Consider the following 13576-nt stretch of genomic DNA (forward strand, 5'->3'; position numbering starts at 1 on the left):
CAACATATCATTGGTGGTTCCCCTCGTGCCCTGCTGACGTCAGCCATCTCTTCCAGGTTGTAGTTTAGCCACCATGATTGATTGTAGTCCATCTGCCATTTTGATTGTAGTCCAGCCACTGTTTTGTCCTACCCTGCCCATCCTGACAGCTAGGGCATCAGGGAGAGCTGAGGGTTTGCTGATGGACCAAATGTAGAGTGTGAGAAAAAAAAGTCAAGAGTGATTCTGATACAGGGTGCAACCAAGAGGGGGGCCCCAAAAAGGGATTTAGAATGGGGTCCAGAACTCAAGACGTACAGGAATATTAGAAAGATATATAAGATGTCCTCACCCCTTCCCCCTCAGGTGTGAGTTAGGGGAAGGGACACATGGAGCAGGAACACGCAGAGCTGTTTTGTACAGCAATAGCTTTGCAGCTAATCCATGGCATGGTCATTTAACATATCTATAGCATTTGGTTGGTCACTGAGATATGTTACATAGCTGTGGGCTATACCCCAAGATGTAACTGGGGGGCAGGTCCCCCAAGTTATAGCATCTGCTTGGGAGCTTGGAGAAGACTGGCTCCATGACATGGGGCCACCCCTGCCCAGACTCACAATGGCAGCCCACTAAACTTGGAATAATATAGGAATGCTGGCAGGTGTAACTAATTGTACGAGGAGTCAGAAATGGGGGTACAGAGGAAGACTGGCGCAGGGATTGAAACCCAGACTCAGCAGCCATGTGAGAGGAGAGAACCAAGCAGTTTCACCAGAGTGGGGACCCCTGCAGATTTAGTAGAGGGAACCACCATGTGGCTTTAGCAGAGAATCGCCACTTGGCTTTGGCTGAGTGGTTACCTCCCACTCCCCGCAGCTTTGCTGGGAGATCCATGCAGCTTTGCCAGAGTGGGGACCCCTAAAGCTTTGGTAGAAGAAGACCATGTGGTCTTGGGGTGCTCCATTTGGCTGCATGGCCTGGGAAGCAGGAGAGACTTTGCCTGGAAGAAGCATGAAAGAACTCTTGCCAGTAGGCCATGAGAAGGTGCCACATGGCTTTGGATTAATTGGAGATCCTGCCTTGATGGCGACACAGCTGACAGTGTCAGGAGCCTGGATCCTGGATGGATGTTTGCTTCTTTTCCTGAGTTACAGTACTCCAAATTAGGGCAGGAAGAAAAGGAAGCACTGTGGGCATCTGTGGGTATCCTAAAGGACTTGGATATTTTAATGAAGACATTAGGTCACTACTTTAAGTCTGTATAGCATTAAATAAACATTTCCTTTCCTCTTCACAAATCTCTGGCATTGAGAGATGTCTTTCTTATAAGGCGGTGGACATAACAAACCTAGTAGGTGGTCCTTTTGGTAGTAGTATATCGTCCTCACCCACCTTGGCCCCTCTGCTCTATAACAATTCCAGGGTTTTTGGCCCAATCCACAAGACCAACGGAGTTGCCACTGAGTGTGGTAGGGATAGGTTTGTTCTGGGCTTTACTGTGAGGACAGTCAGGATTTCCCCAAGAGGGTGATATAGGGAATTCTAAATGGGAAGTCAAGTTCGTACAAAGGGGAAATGTGATGCAGACACTGGCCCACAGTGTCCACATCATTATGGATGAAATGAGACATTCACATGGACTACCAAGTCCTGTGGAGGAAAAGGGACAGATGGCTTTTCTCTCAAGGGGAGCAAAAGTCTTGGCCCTTGTGTGATCAGCCTTTATTGGGTTTCTCAGCACATTACCTGATGGTCCTCATTTACTATGCATAGGTTCCCTTGAGGTGGTTCCCTTTTATGGAAAACAAAAGAGCCAATGCTGCTAATCACATCACAGAAGAGGGATATTTGCAAATGAAAAGGCAATAGTGGTTGAACTGGTTACACTCATCCTTGGAAGGTTTAGCACGGATTTTAGGAAGTTGCTTTGCAGTAAATGTCCTCAATTCAGGGTGAAGGAGTTTTAGCAAAAAGAAAGACTCATAGCAGCCTAGGTACATTGCAGGCCTGATTCTCCACTGGAGAACCTATCTGTGGGCATGGGTCCCGTGCATCTCCAAGTGGGAGCTGGGCCCACACCATGCAGAACAGTCTCCTACAGAAATGGGGAGACCTTTGGGGAGTCAGTTGGTCAAAGCTGAGGATGTAGTGAAAATAAACAAAGAACTACATGAAAAATGCTGACAGATTTTGTGGACCATGCTGACAATCTTGGTGACTGTCCTATGTGCACAGGAAGACAACTGGAGGGTTTTAAGTCATAATTTTTAGAGTCTCAGGAATAAATCAATGAGGCTTTAAACACTTTTTATTGAGTCTTTCCTTCAGGCCACTTTGTTCAGTGATTGATTCTTTCAGAGGTATCCAACAATATTGTTGAAAACACTTGAAAATAGAAGCAAGTCATCACTACTGTGTTGATTTTGGTGTGTCGCATGTCTCAGATGCCCCACAACCACAGCAGGGATTTTTGGGAGGTTCTTATTTGTGATTGCCAGAACTGACATGAAGAGGCCAATGATGCCATGCTTAGATTTACAGAAACATGCATTTCCTTCAAATATTCAAGAATCATAGACATCCAAGGAAGGCCAACCACAAGAGGAAATTTAAAGCAAAAGAAAACATAAACTATAATGTTGAAAGCACCTGGTTGTGGTTCTTTTTCAGCCACCCAATTATCGAGCTATCTTGGGCAAATTACCCACTGAGCTTATTGACGTTACTGCCTTCATCTGCCAAAACAGGGGGTTGCCCTTTCCTGAATTTTTTCCAGGACTGTAATAAAAATATAATACAATGCTGTAAGTCAAACACTGTATATGCTGCAGTGCACTAATCAAAGTCTCCTTATCAGTGCAATGAATTAGAGCAGCAGACTTATTCTCCTTCCAGTTTCTGCTCATTTCTATAGAGCAAACCAGTCTGGTTTTCTAGACTCTGTTATGAGATTGATGGCTTATAATCCTGCAGGCCACTGCTAGCACAAGCCTGGGATAGGCAGAGCAGAGAAGGGAGGTCTCAAGGGCTCACCTTAGAGAGTGGTATTAATGTAACAGTAGCTTCTTTTCTGCGGATAGATCCAGGCAGTTTAGAATCTAAAGTTTTTAGGATTCTGATATGAGAGCCCTGAGTGGTCCCAGGGCATAAAATTTTACCTTCTAAGCTCTTTGCCAATCTTGGTTAGTTTTTCAGAGCTCTCTAAGGCAGGAAAACTATAGGACATTGGATTTGACATCTTGGAAAATGAAGGAATGACTCTCTTTTCTCTTCTGTTTTCAGTGTCCTGCTATACCCTCAGGCAGCACCCCCAGCATCCCTGACACTGTCAGAGGACCCACAGCTGTTTGGACTTCCATGGATCCCAGGTGCTCACCTGCCCTATTTTGGCAGAGGCCTGAGGGCAGCTCTGGCTCTTTGTATTGTCTTCATTCTTTTGGGGTTTGTGGTCCTTGAGGAAGAACATTGTGGAGGCAGACACATCTGCCTGTGACAATGAATGCATAGTAATTACTGTCCCCTTTAATGAATTACCTGATGCTTCATAATTGAAAAAGGACCTGCCAAATTATTTAAAGAAAAAACATTTAGTCATTTATGGAAAGAGGTGGTTGTACAATAGATATTTAAGAGCTTAAAAACTGGCCTTGGATAAAATTGCCATTTACAGAATAGAGGTGGCCTTGGACTAGAGACTTCACTGTCTGAGCCTCATTCCCCTGGTCTGTGAAGTGGACACAATAACGCCTGCCCTGTGGAATTATTGAATGGGCCATATTAATGTATGTAAACTGATTCCAATTATGTTTGCTATATGTTAGACAATCAAAAGATAGTATTTTGATAGTGAGAGGTAAGCAAAAACTGCAGGCCATGTCCCATAAAAATTAGTTGAAATGAGGGAGCATGAGTATATTTAATATATGCTAGAAAATCAAGGTCATCATAGGTCATCAGCTATGGTAGGTTGTTAGCGTATTTGACCCTGACTTGTTCATGCCTTTTTGTATGCACGCCTATGAATAATGCCCTTCCATACTGATCCTGGGTTTAGACATGCAACTTGCTTTGGCTAATGGAACGAAATCAAACTGTGCAGACTGACACTTAAAAAGTGCTTGGACATTAGTACTTGCTCCCTCCTATGGCTATTGGGGACTTACTGAGCAGCCATGCAAACGAGCCTAAACTAGCCTGCTGGAGGATGAGAAGTATGTGAAGAGACAAGCTGTTGCAGCAGAGGGCATCCTAAATCAGCCATCTCCTGCGTGACCTGGAAGCTGATATCATATGCGTGAGAGAGCCCAGCAGAAGAATCAGCCAACTGAGCCCAGTTCAAATCACCAACCCATGGAATCTTGAGCTAAATAAATGGTTTTGTTCAGCCACAAAGTTTTGGGTGCCTTATTTTGTAGCTATAGATAATTCATATGCCAAGTCTCTAGAGATTGAGAACTTCAGTGAAATATTAGGAAGGACTGATTTGGGCCTTTTCTCCTTTGGTTTGGGTCCAGAAATGCAAGGAGTCCTTGTTCTGCACCCCAGAATTTTGCTGCCCCAGCCACCTGGGCCTCGCTGGGAACCAGAGGAATGTGTCAGAGACCTCTGGTAGAAACCAGAGGTCTCTGCCTGGGTTTAGTAAACCTGTCATCCTATAATCTGAGCATTCATACACATACCATGAAGCATTATGAAGCTTTATTCATCAGTACCAGCCTGCAACAGAAATCCTAGCTAGAATAATTGATCAGTATTGAGCTGGCTATAATCAATGAAGCACTGCTCATAGGAGATCATCATTTTAGACTTAATTGGAGGAGGTTTGGTTGTTATGCAGAGGCTATTTAGAGTCAATAAATGAGTTCAATTTCATTTTTTTTATTTCTAGCCTAGAAAGGTGGGTTCTGTTCTTTTTTACCTCCCAGCCATGAGAGAGAGATTTTAAGAGTAGTTATATGAGCTGGAATTTACCCTCTAAAATATGTTCTTGGGGAAGCTGAAAGAGCAGTGTGGCTGAGAGAAACTGGAGGATGAGCTGAGATTGGCTCACCTCTGATGGAATTCAGGGGTCAGTTGTCAGAAACTAGTCAGGGCTTCTCTTCTAATAGCCAGAGCTCTCATCTGCCCTGGACATTCTCTGAGGACTGTGATCAGCACAATTCCTATAGGAGAGGAGGGGGACTTTTGCAGGTGTTAAGTCCAGTGAACTCTTCCTTGCCCAGGCTTGGCAATGATGTTTTATCTCTGTAATGTTAATAAGTAGTGCCAACAAACACCACCACCAGTGATTGAATAGGTTCTATGATTTAGGCACTTTTATTACAATATAGTAAGTGTTGTTCTCATTCTCAACCTACAGAGTGGGAGACTTGCTTCACAGGATCTTAAATAATTCACTCAAGTAAAAACAACCAGTTGAGATTTGAAATTAGGAAGGTTATTTCTGCCTTACACAATGCTCTACTTCCTCTTGCAATGTTCCAAACAGGCCTAGCAATGCCTCCAGAGGTCATGAGGTCCAGCTCCTGCATCCAGGTAAGGCTAAATCAAGAGCATCTCATCATCATAGTGCGTGTCGTTCTGGATATATTGAACAGAGAAAAGTCAGATGTTCATAGAAAATATTACAGGCCTTCCCTTTTCTGGAATAAGAGGTTTCTTTGCATTTTTAGCCTAGATATCTAAGTCTATGTTCTTCACTTCTGCTCCCAATGAGAATGAGAGATTCATTCATTGCCTTCATAGAAAAACAAAGAAGACAGTAGCTTAGGTAGTGTAATTTGGGGGCTTATAGATGGTTCTTCTTCTTTAAGGCATCCTTTTATCATTCACTCACTCATTTGTTCATTCATTCATCCATCCATTTTACAAGCATTTATTATCTACCATGCTTACTATATATCTTATTTCTATTTTTAACCTCATTGTCATCTGAAATTCTCAACTATGCTTATATTATCTGCAGAATAAGTGTAATAAAGTGGACTTCAGCTAAGCCCAGAAGGAATTCAAAGTTCCTGGGAACATTATCCTTTTTGTAACCTGGGGAACTCCCATGTATAACTGAGGGCCAAGATAGTTATGTCTGGAGCAGATAAGATTTGTAGTTATTGTAGTTATTTGTAGTTACTAAGACAAATGCCCAATGAGTACATTAAAAAACTGCTCAACATCACTAATCACCAGTGAAATGCAGATCAAAACCACAAAGATATATCACCTCATACATGATAAAAGGCTATTATAAAAAAAGAGAAAAGATAACAAGTGTTGCAAAGGTGTGGAGAAAAGGGAACCTTTGTACACTGTGGGTAGGAATGTAAATTGGTATAGCCACTGTGGAAAACACTATGGAGTTTCCTGAAAAAGTAAAAAATAAAACTACGATATAATCCAGCAATTTCACTTCTGGATCTATATCCAAAGGACATGAAATCTGGATCTTGAAGAGGTTGCTGTACTCCCATGTTAACTGTAGCATTACTCACAATAACTAACATATGAAAACAACCTAATATCCATTGACAGATAAATGGGCAAAGAAAATGTGAGCTTTTATATATATAATAATGTAAATATATATGTGTAAATGTGAGATTATACATAAAGATATATATGAATGTGAGATTATATATATATATATATATATATATGTGTATTTTTTACAAAGAAAATCTTGTAATTTATGACAACATAGATGAACCTGGAGGACGTTATGTTCCTGAAATAAGACAGAGAAAGAAAATCCTGCATGATCTTACTTACATGTATAATTTTAAAAAGGCAGACTTCTAGAAACAGAGAGTAGAATGGTGGTTATCAGGGTTAGGGAGTGGGGAAAATGGGGAGATATAGGTCAAAGGGTATAAACTTTCAGATGTGCAGGATGAAAAAATTCTGGAGATATAATTTACTGCATGGTGACTATAATTAACAGTACTGTATCATACTCTTGAAATTTGCTAAGAAAGTACATCTTAATTGTTGTCACCAAAAAGAAAAAAGAAAGGAAAAAAGATAATTATGGGAAAATGGATATTTTTTATTTTTTTTAATTTTAATCATTGTTCAAGTACAGTTTTCTCCCGCTACTCCCATTCCAGCCCACCCACCCAACCCTCTCCCCTTCCCCCCCCATTACCCCCCACCCCTAGTTTTTGTCCATGTGTCCTCCAAATTTGTTCCTATAAACCCTACCCATTTCCCCCTGAAATTCCCTCTTCTCTCCCCTCTGGTCACTGTCAGACTATCCCCTATTTCAGTGTCTTTGGTTATATTTTGCTAGTTTTTTTTGTTTTGTTTTGTTTTGTTGTTTAGATTCCTGTTAAAGGTGATATCATGTGGTATTTGTCTTTCACTGCCTGGCTTGTTTCACTTAGCATAATGCTTTCCAGCTCCATCCGTGCTGTTGCATAGGGTAGGAGCTCCTTCTTTCTTTCTGCTGCATAGAATTCCATTGTGTAAATGTACCATAGTTTTTTGATCCATTCATTTACTGATGGGCATCTAGGTTGCTTCCAGCACCTAGCTATTGTAAATTGTGCTGCTATGAACATTGGGATGCATAGGTTCTTTTGAATTGGTGTTTTAGTATTCTTAGGATAGAGTCCCAGCAGTGGAATTGCCGGGTCAAAAGGCAGGTCCATTTTTAGTTTTCTGAGGAAGTTCCAAACTGCTTTCCATAGTGGTTGTACCAGTCTGCAGTCCCACCAATAGTGCACTAGGGACCCCCTTTCTCCACAGCCTCTCCAACACTTGTTGTTTGTTGCTTTGTTTATGATGGCCATTCTGACTGGTGTGAAGTGGTATCCCATTGTGGTTTTAATCTGCATCTCTCTGATGGCTAGCGATATTGAGCATTGTTTCATGTGTCCTTGGATTTTCTGTATGTCCTCCTTGGAGAAGTGTCTGTTCAAGTCCTTTGCCCATTTTTTAATTGGGTTACTTGTCTTCGTAGAGTGGAGTCGAGTAAGTTCTTTCTATATTTTGGAGATTAAACCCTTGTCTGAGGTATCATTGGCAAATATGTTTTCCCATACACTTGGTTCTCTTTTTATTTTGATACTGTTTTCTTTAGCTGTGCAGAAGCTTTTAATTTTGATGAGGTACCATTTGTTTATTCTTTCCTTTATGTCCCTTGCTCTAGGAGACAAGTCAGTAAAAAAGTTTCTGCGTGAAATATCAGAGATTTTCCTACCTACGTTCTCTTCTAGGACTTTAATGGTGTCACGGTTTATATTTAAGTCTTTTATCCACCTTGAATCTATTTTTGTATAAGGTGTAAGTTGGTGCTCGAGTTTCATTTTTTTGCACGTAGCTGTCCAGTTCTCCCAACACCATTTGTTGAAGAGGCTATTTTTATTCCATTTTATGTTTCTGCTTCCTTTGTCAAATGTTAATTGACCGTAGAGGCTTGGGTTTATTTCTGGGCTCTCTGTTCTGTTCCATTGGTCCATGTGCCTGTTTTTATGCCAGTACCAGGCAGTTTTGATTACAGTGGCATTGTAGTATAGTTTAGTGTCAGGTATTGTGACCCCTCCTACTTTACTCTTCTTTCTCAAAATTGCAGCAGCTATTCGGGGTTGTTTATGGTTCCATATAAATTGTTGAAGTGTTTGTTCTGTGTCTGTGAAATATGCCATTGGTACTTTAATAGGTATTGCATTGAATGTATAAATTGCTTTTGGTAGTATGGACATTTTGATGATATTAATTCTTCCAATCCATGAACACGGTATATGTTTCCATTTGTTTGTGTCTTCCTTGATTTCTCTCCTCAGTGTTATGTAGTTTTCTGAATACAGGTCTTTTACCTCTTTGGTTAGGTTTATTCCTAGGTATTTTATTTTTCTTTTTGCTATTTCAAATGGGATTTTTTTCTTGATTTCTGCTTCTGCTGTTTCATTGTTGGTGTACAGAAATGCCTTTGATTTCTGGATACTGACTTTGTATCCCGCTGTTTTGCCAAATTCATTTATTAGGTCAAGCAGTTTTTTGGTGGAGTCTATAGGATTTTCTATGTACACTATCATGTCATCTGCAAACAGTGACAGTTTTGTTTCCTCCTTTCTGATTTGGATTCCTTTTATTTCTTTTTCTTGTCTGATTGCTGTGGCTAGAACTTCCAGTACTATATTGAATAGAAGTGGTGAAAGTGGACATCCTTGTCTTGTTCCTGTTCTTAGTGGAAAAGATTTTAATTTTTGCCCATTGAGTATAATGTTGGCTGTAGGTTTCTCATATATGGCCTTTATTATGTTGAGGAATGCTCCCTCTATTCCCACTTTACTATTTTTATCATAAATGGGTGCTGTACCTTATCAAATGCTTTTTCTGCATCTATTGATATGATCATGTGGTTTTTGTCTTTGCTTTTGTTTATGTGATGTATTACATTTACTGATTTGCGAATATTGTACCATCCTTGCATCCCTGGAATGAATCCCACTTGATCATGGTGTATGATCTTCTTAATGTACTGTTGGATGCGGTTTGCCAGTATCTTGTTGAGGATTTTAGCGTCAATGTTCATCAGTGATATTGGCCTGTAGTTTTCTTTCTTTGTTGTGTCTTTATCTGGTTTTGGAATTAAGATGATGTTGGCCTCATAAAAGGAGTTTGGGAGTCTTCCATCTTTTTGGATTTTTTGAAATAGTCTGTGAAGGATAGGTGTTAGTTCTTCTTTAAATGCTTTGTAGAATTCTCCTGTGAAACCATCTGGTCCAGGGCTTTTGTGTGTTGGGAGTTTTTTGATTACTGCTTCAATTTCTTTTGCTGTTATTGGTTTGTTCAGGCTTTCTGATTCCATTTTATTGAGTTTTGGAAGATTATATTTTTCTAGAAATTTGTCCATTTCATCTAGGTTTTCAAATTTCTTGGCATACAGCTCTTTGTAGTAATTTCTTATAATCCTTTGTATTTCTGTGATATCTGTTGTAATCTCTCCTCTTTCATTTCTGATTGTGTTTATTTGGGTTTTCTCTCTTTTTTTCTTGATGAGTCTGCTTAAAGGCTTATCGATTTTGTTTATCTTTTCAAAGAACCAACTCTTGGATTCATTGATCCTTAGAATTGTGCTTTTAGTCTCTATGTCATTTAATTCTGCTCTGATCTTGGTTATTTCCTTCCTTCTGCTTGCTCTGGGCTGTCTTTGTTGTTGTTCCTCGAGTTCTTGTAGACGTAGGGTTAGGTTGTTTGTTTGAAATGTTTCTAACTTTTTTAGGTGGGCCTGTATCACTATGAACTTCCCTCTCAGGACTGCCTTGGCTGTGTCCCATAAGTTTTGGGTTGTTGTGAGTTCGTTTTCATTTGTTTCCAAAAACCGTTTGATTTCTTCCCTAATATCATTCTTGACCCATTCATTGTTTAATAGCATGCTGTTTAATCTCCATGAGTTTGAGTGTTTTGGGTTTTTTTCCTTGGGGTTGGTTTCTAGTTTCAGTCCCTTGTGATCTGAGAAATTGCTTGGTATGATTTCAATTTTTTTGAAATTGTTGAGGCTTGTTTTGTGTCCTATCATGTGGTCAATCTTTGAAAATGTTCCATGTACATTTGAAAAAAATGTGTATTTAGCTTCTTTGGGATGGAGGGTTCTGTAAATATCAGTAAAGCCCAGTTCATCTAGGGTATTGTTCAATGCCACAATATCTTTGTTGATATTTTGTTTGGAAGATCTGTCCATTTTTGATAGTGGGGTGTTAAAATCCCCCACTATAATTGTGTTGCTGTCCATATCTTTCTTGAGGTCCTCTAAGATTTTCTTCATGTATTTGGGTGCTCCTATGGTGGGTGCATATCTATTTACCTTATTTATGTCTTCTTGGTGAATTCTTCCCTTGAGTATTATGAAATGACCTTCTGGGTCTCTCTTTATGGACCTTCTTTGGAAGTCTATTTTGTCAGATATGAGTACTGCTACCCCGGCTTTTTTTTCCTGTCCATTTGCTTGGAAAATTTGTTTCCAGCCCTTCACTTTCAACCTGTGCAGATTTTTTATCCTGAGGTGTGTCTCTTGTAGAAGCATATGTGTGGGTCATGTTTTCTTATCCAATCAGCTATTCTATGTCTTTTGATTGGAGCGTTTAATCCATTTATGTTTAAGGTTATTATTGATAGGTACTTATTCATTGCCTTTTATGTACGTGTGATCCTCTCTCACTCTCTTTTTTCCTTTCTTTCCTTAAAGTAGTCCCTTTAGCATCTGTTGCAGAGCTGGTTTAGTGGAGGTGTATTCTTTTAGGCTTCTTTTGTCTGAGAAGCTTCTTATTTGGCCATCTACCTTAACTGAGAGCCTTGCTGGGTAAAGTAGTCGTGGTTGCAGGCCTCTGGTTCTCATTACTTGGGTTATTTCTCGCCATTCTCTTCTGGCTTGGAGTGTTTCCATTGAGAAGTCAGCTGTTAGCCTTATTGGGTCCCCCTTGTATGTTACTTCCTGTTTCTCCCTTGCTGCCTTTAAGATTCTCTCTTTGTCTTGAAATTTTGCCATTTTCATTATGATGTGTCTTGAGGTGGGCCTCTTTGGGTTCCTCTTGATTGGGACTCTCTGTGTTTCCTGGATTTGTGTGACTTTTTCTCTCATCAAATTAGGGAAGTTTTCCATCATCACTTGTTCAACTAGGTTTTCTATCCCTTGTTCTTCTTCTTCTCCTTCTGGTATCCCTATTATACGGATATTATTATGTTTCATATTGTCTTGCATTTCTCTTAATCCCTCTTCATATTTTCTGAGCCTCTTTTCCTTTTCTTGCTCTTTCTGGGTGTTTTCTTCTACTTTGTCCTCTAGCTCGCTGATCCGATCTTCTGCTTCATCGATCCTGCTTTTCATTCCTTCTACTGTGTTCTTCAGTTCAGAAATTGTATTCTTCATTTCCTCTTGGCCCTTGTTGAGAGTTTCTATTTCCTTTTTTTGCTTATGTAGTTTTCATTGAGTTCATTGTAGCTTCCCTGTAGTTTCTCGTAGCTCATTGTGAGCTCATTGAGCTTCCTGACAATCACTGCTTTGAATTCAATATCTGATAGTTGAATTGCCTGTATGTCATTTAGCATTCTTTTTGAGGCTTCCTCCTTTCCTTTCATTTGGGGATTATTTCTTTGTCTTCCCGTTGTTTGTGAGACTCTTCTTGTTCGCCTCAGCTTCTTATATTGGTCTCTTCTGTCTCCCTGGGTTTATGTTGTGAACTTCTTTAGTAGAATAGCACTGAGTTTCAGTGGTGCTGTTTCCTTGATCTCCCAAGCTCACTGGTCTTGGGCTGTCGTTTAAGTTGGCTTTGTGTTTGCCTTTGGGTTTTGATTGTTGTTGTTGAGTCTTTCTTTGGTGGTTCCTTCCCACCAGCTGGTTAAATGTGGGTCACTTTGTCCACCACCTTCTGTATTTTGTTGTGCTGGTGAGGGCAGGTTGTGTTGAAGTTGGTTCTTATGTGTGTACAAGGTTTAAAGAAATCTTGTTCAGTTGCTTGTATTGGGTACTGTCTCTACTGTTTAGTTGTATTTCCAGATAAGTCCTGGAGTGAGGTTTGTGTGGTTACTACTCCCTCCTTCACCTTCTTCTGTTGTTATCTGTTAGTGGTTCCTTTGTTTTTGGGTTTCCTCTTCCAGTTGGTATCCTGGTATTCACCTCCTCCACCTATTCTTTTTTGTCCTCAGTTGGAGGGGGAAGGCAAAATGGTTTAAGACAGCAACAGAGAATTCTATGCTATTTACAGTAGTAGCAAGTAGGGGAGATACAGGAGATCCTTTCACTATGTATAGTGTTAACCGTGGCCTTCCACCCAGCTAGCTGATTTTTATAAAGGATGGAAAGAAGATAAGACTCTTGTTGGGGGAGGAAGGATTGTGAGCTGGATCTATAAAGCAGGGAGGTTGTGGGCGGTCAGATTCTGGGGTAAGGTGAGAGTAAAGGATAGTAAATAGGTGTAGTGTGTGAGAGAATAGAGTTAGCCACTACAGTAATAGAGTTCGGGAAACTTTGAAATGGGCTAAGATCTGGGGGGGGGGGGGGGGGGTGTTGTGAAGTAATTACAATTGCATGGAACAGCAGTTATTTACAATAATATTATGGCAACATTCATATGGCAGAGTCTATGAGATCTAGGTAACAAGAATAGGGAGTACAGAACATCTAGTAGTGTGCTGATGGGACACAGGTGAGTTCAAGGGCAGTAGGTTAGTAATACAGTATAGAAAGAGATATCAGGGGAAAGCTGTCAGGTCATACAATATATCCAGCCTAACAAAGCAGCCTATAGAAAAAGAAATAGGGATATAAAAATACTGTTAAAAAAAGATGTAGGAACACTGGAAAAATAATAATAATACAAATATGCAATAACTTGCAGGTTCTCTGTAATAGCAGGGTGACATTTATCTCACTGTCCCATCTGTTGTGATGCCCCTTCTTTGGGTTCAACTTTGGTCTGTTCACAGATCCAGGATTTTGTCTCACTTGTAGGTATTTAGGAAAAAAATTAAAAAAGTAAAAAATAGAAAAGGCAGACGAAGGAAGGAAGAAGAGATAAAATTGGAGGACAGGAAGGAGGAAGGAATAAAACAAGAAATCAGGTAAGAGAGGAAAAAGAAATCAAAAGAGAATAAAAAC

This window comes from Phyllostomus discolor, chromosome 9 (assembly GCF_004126475.2).
Source record: "Phyllostomus discolor isolate MPI-MPIP mPhyDis1 chromosome 9, mPhyDis1.pri.v3, whole genome shotgun sequence".
In the NCBI taxonomy this organism is placed as follows: domain Eukaryota; kingdom Metazoa; phylum Chordata; class Mammalia; order Chiroptera; family Phyllostomidae; genus Phyllostomus; species Phyllostomus discolor.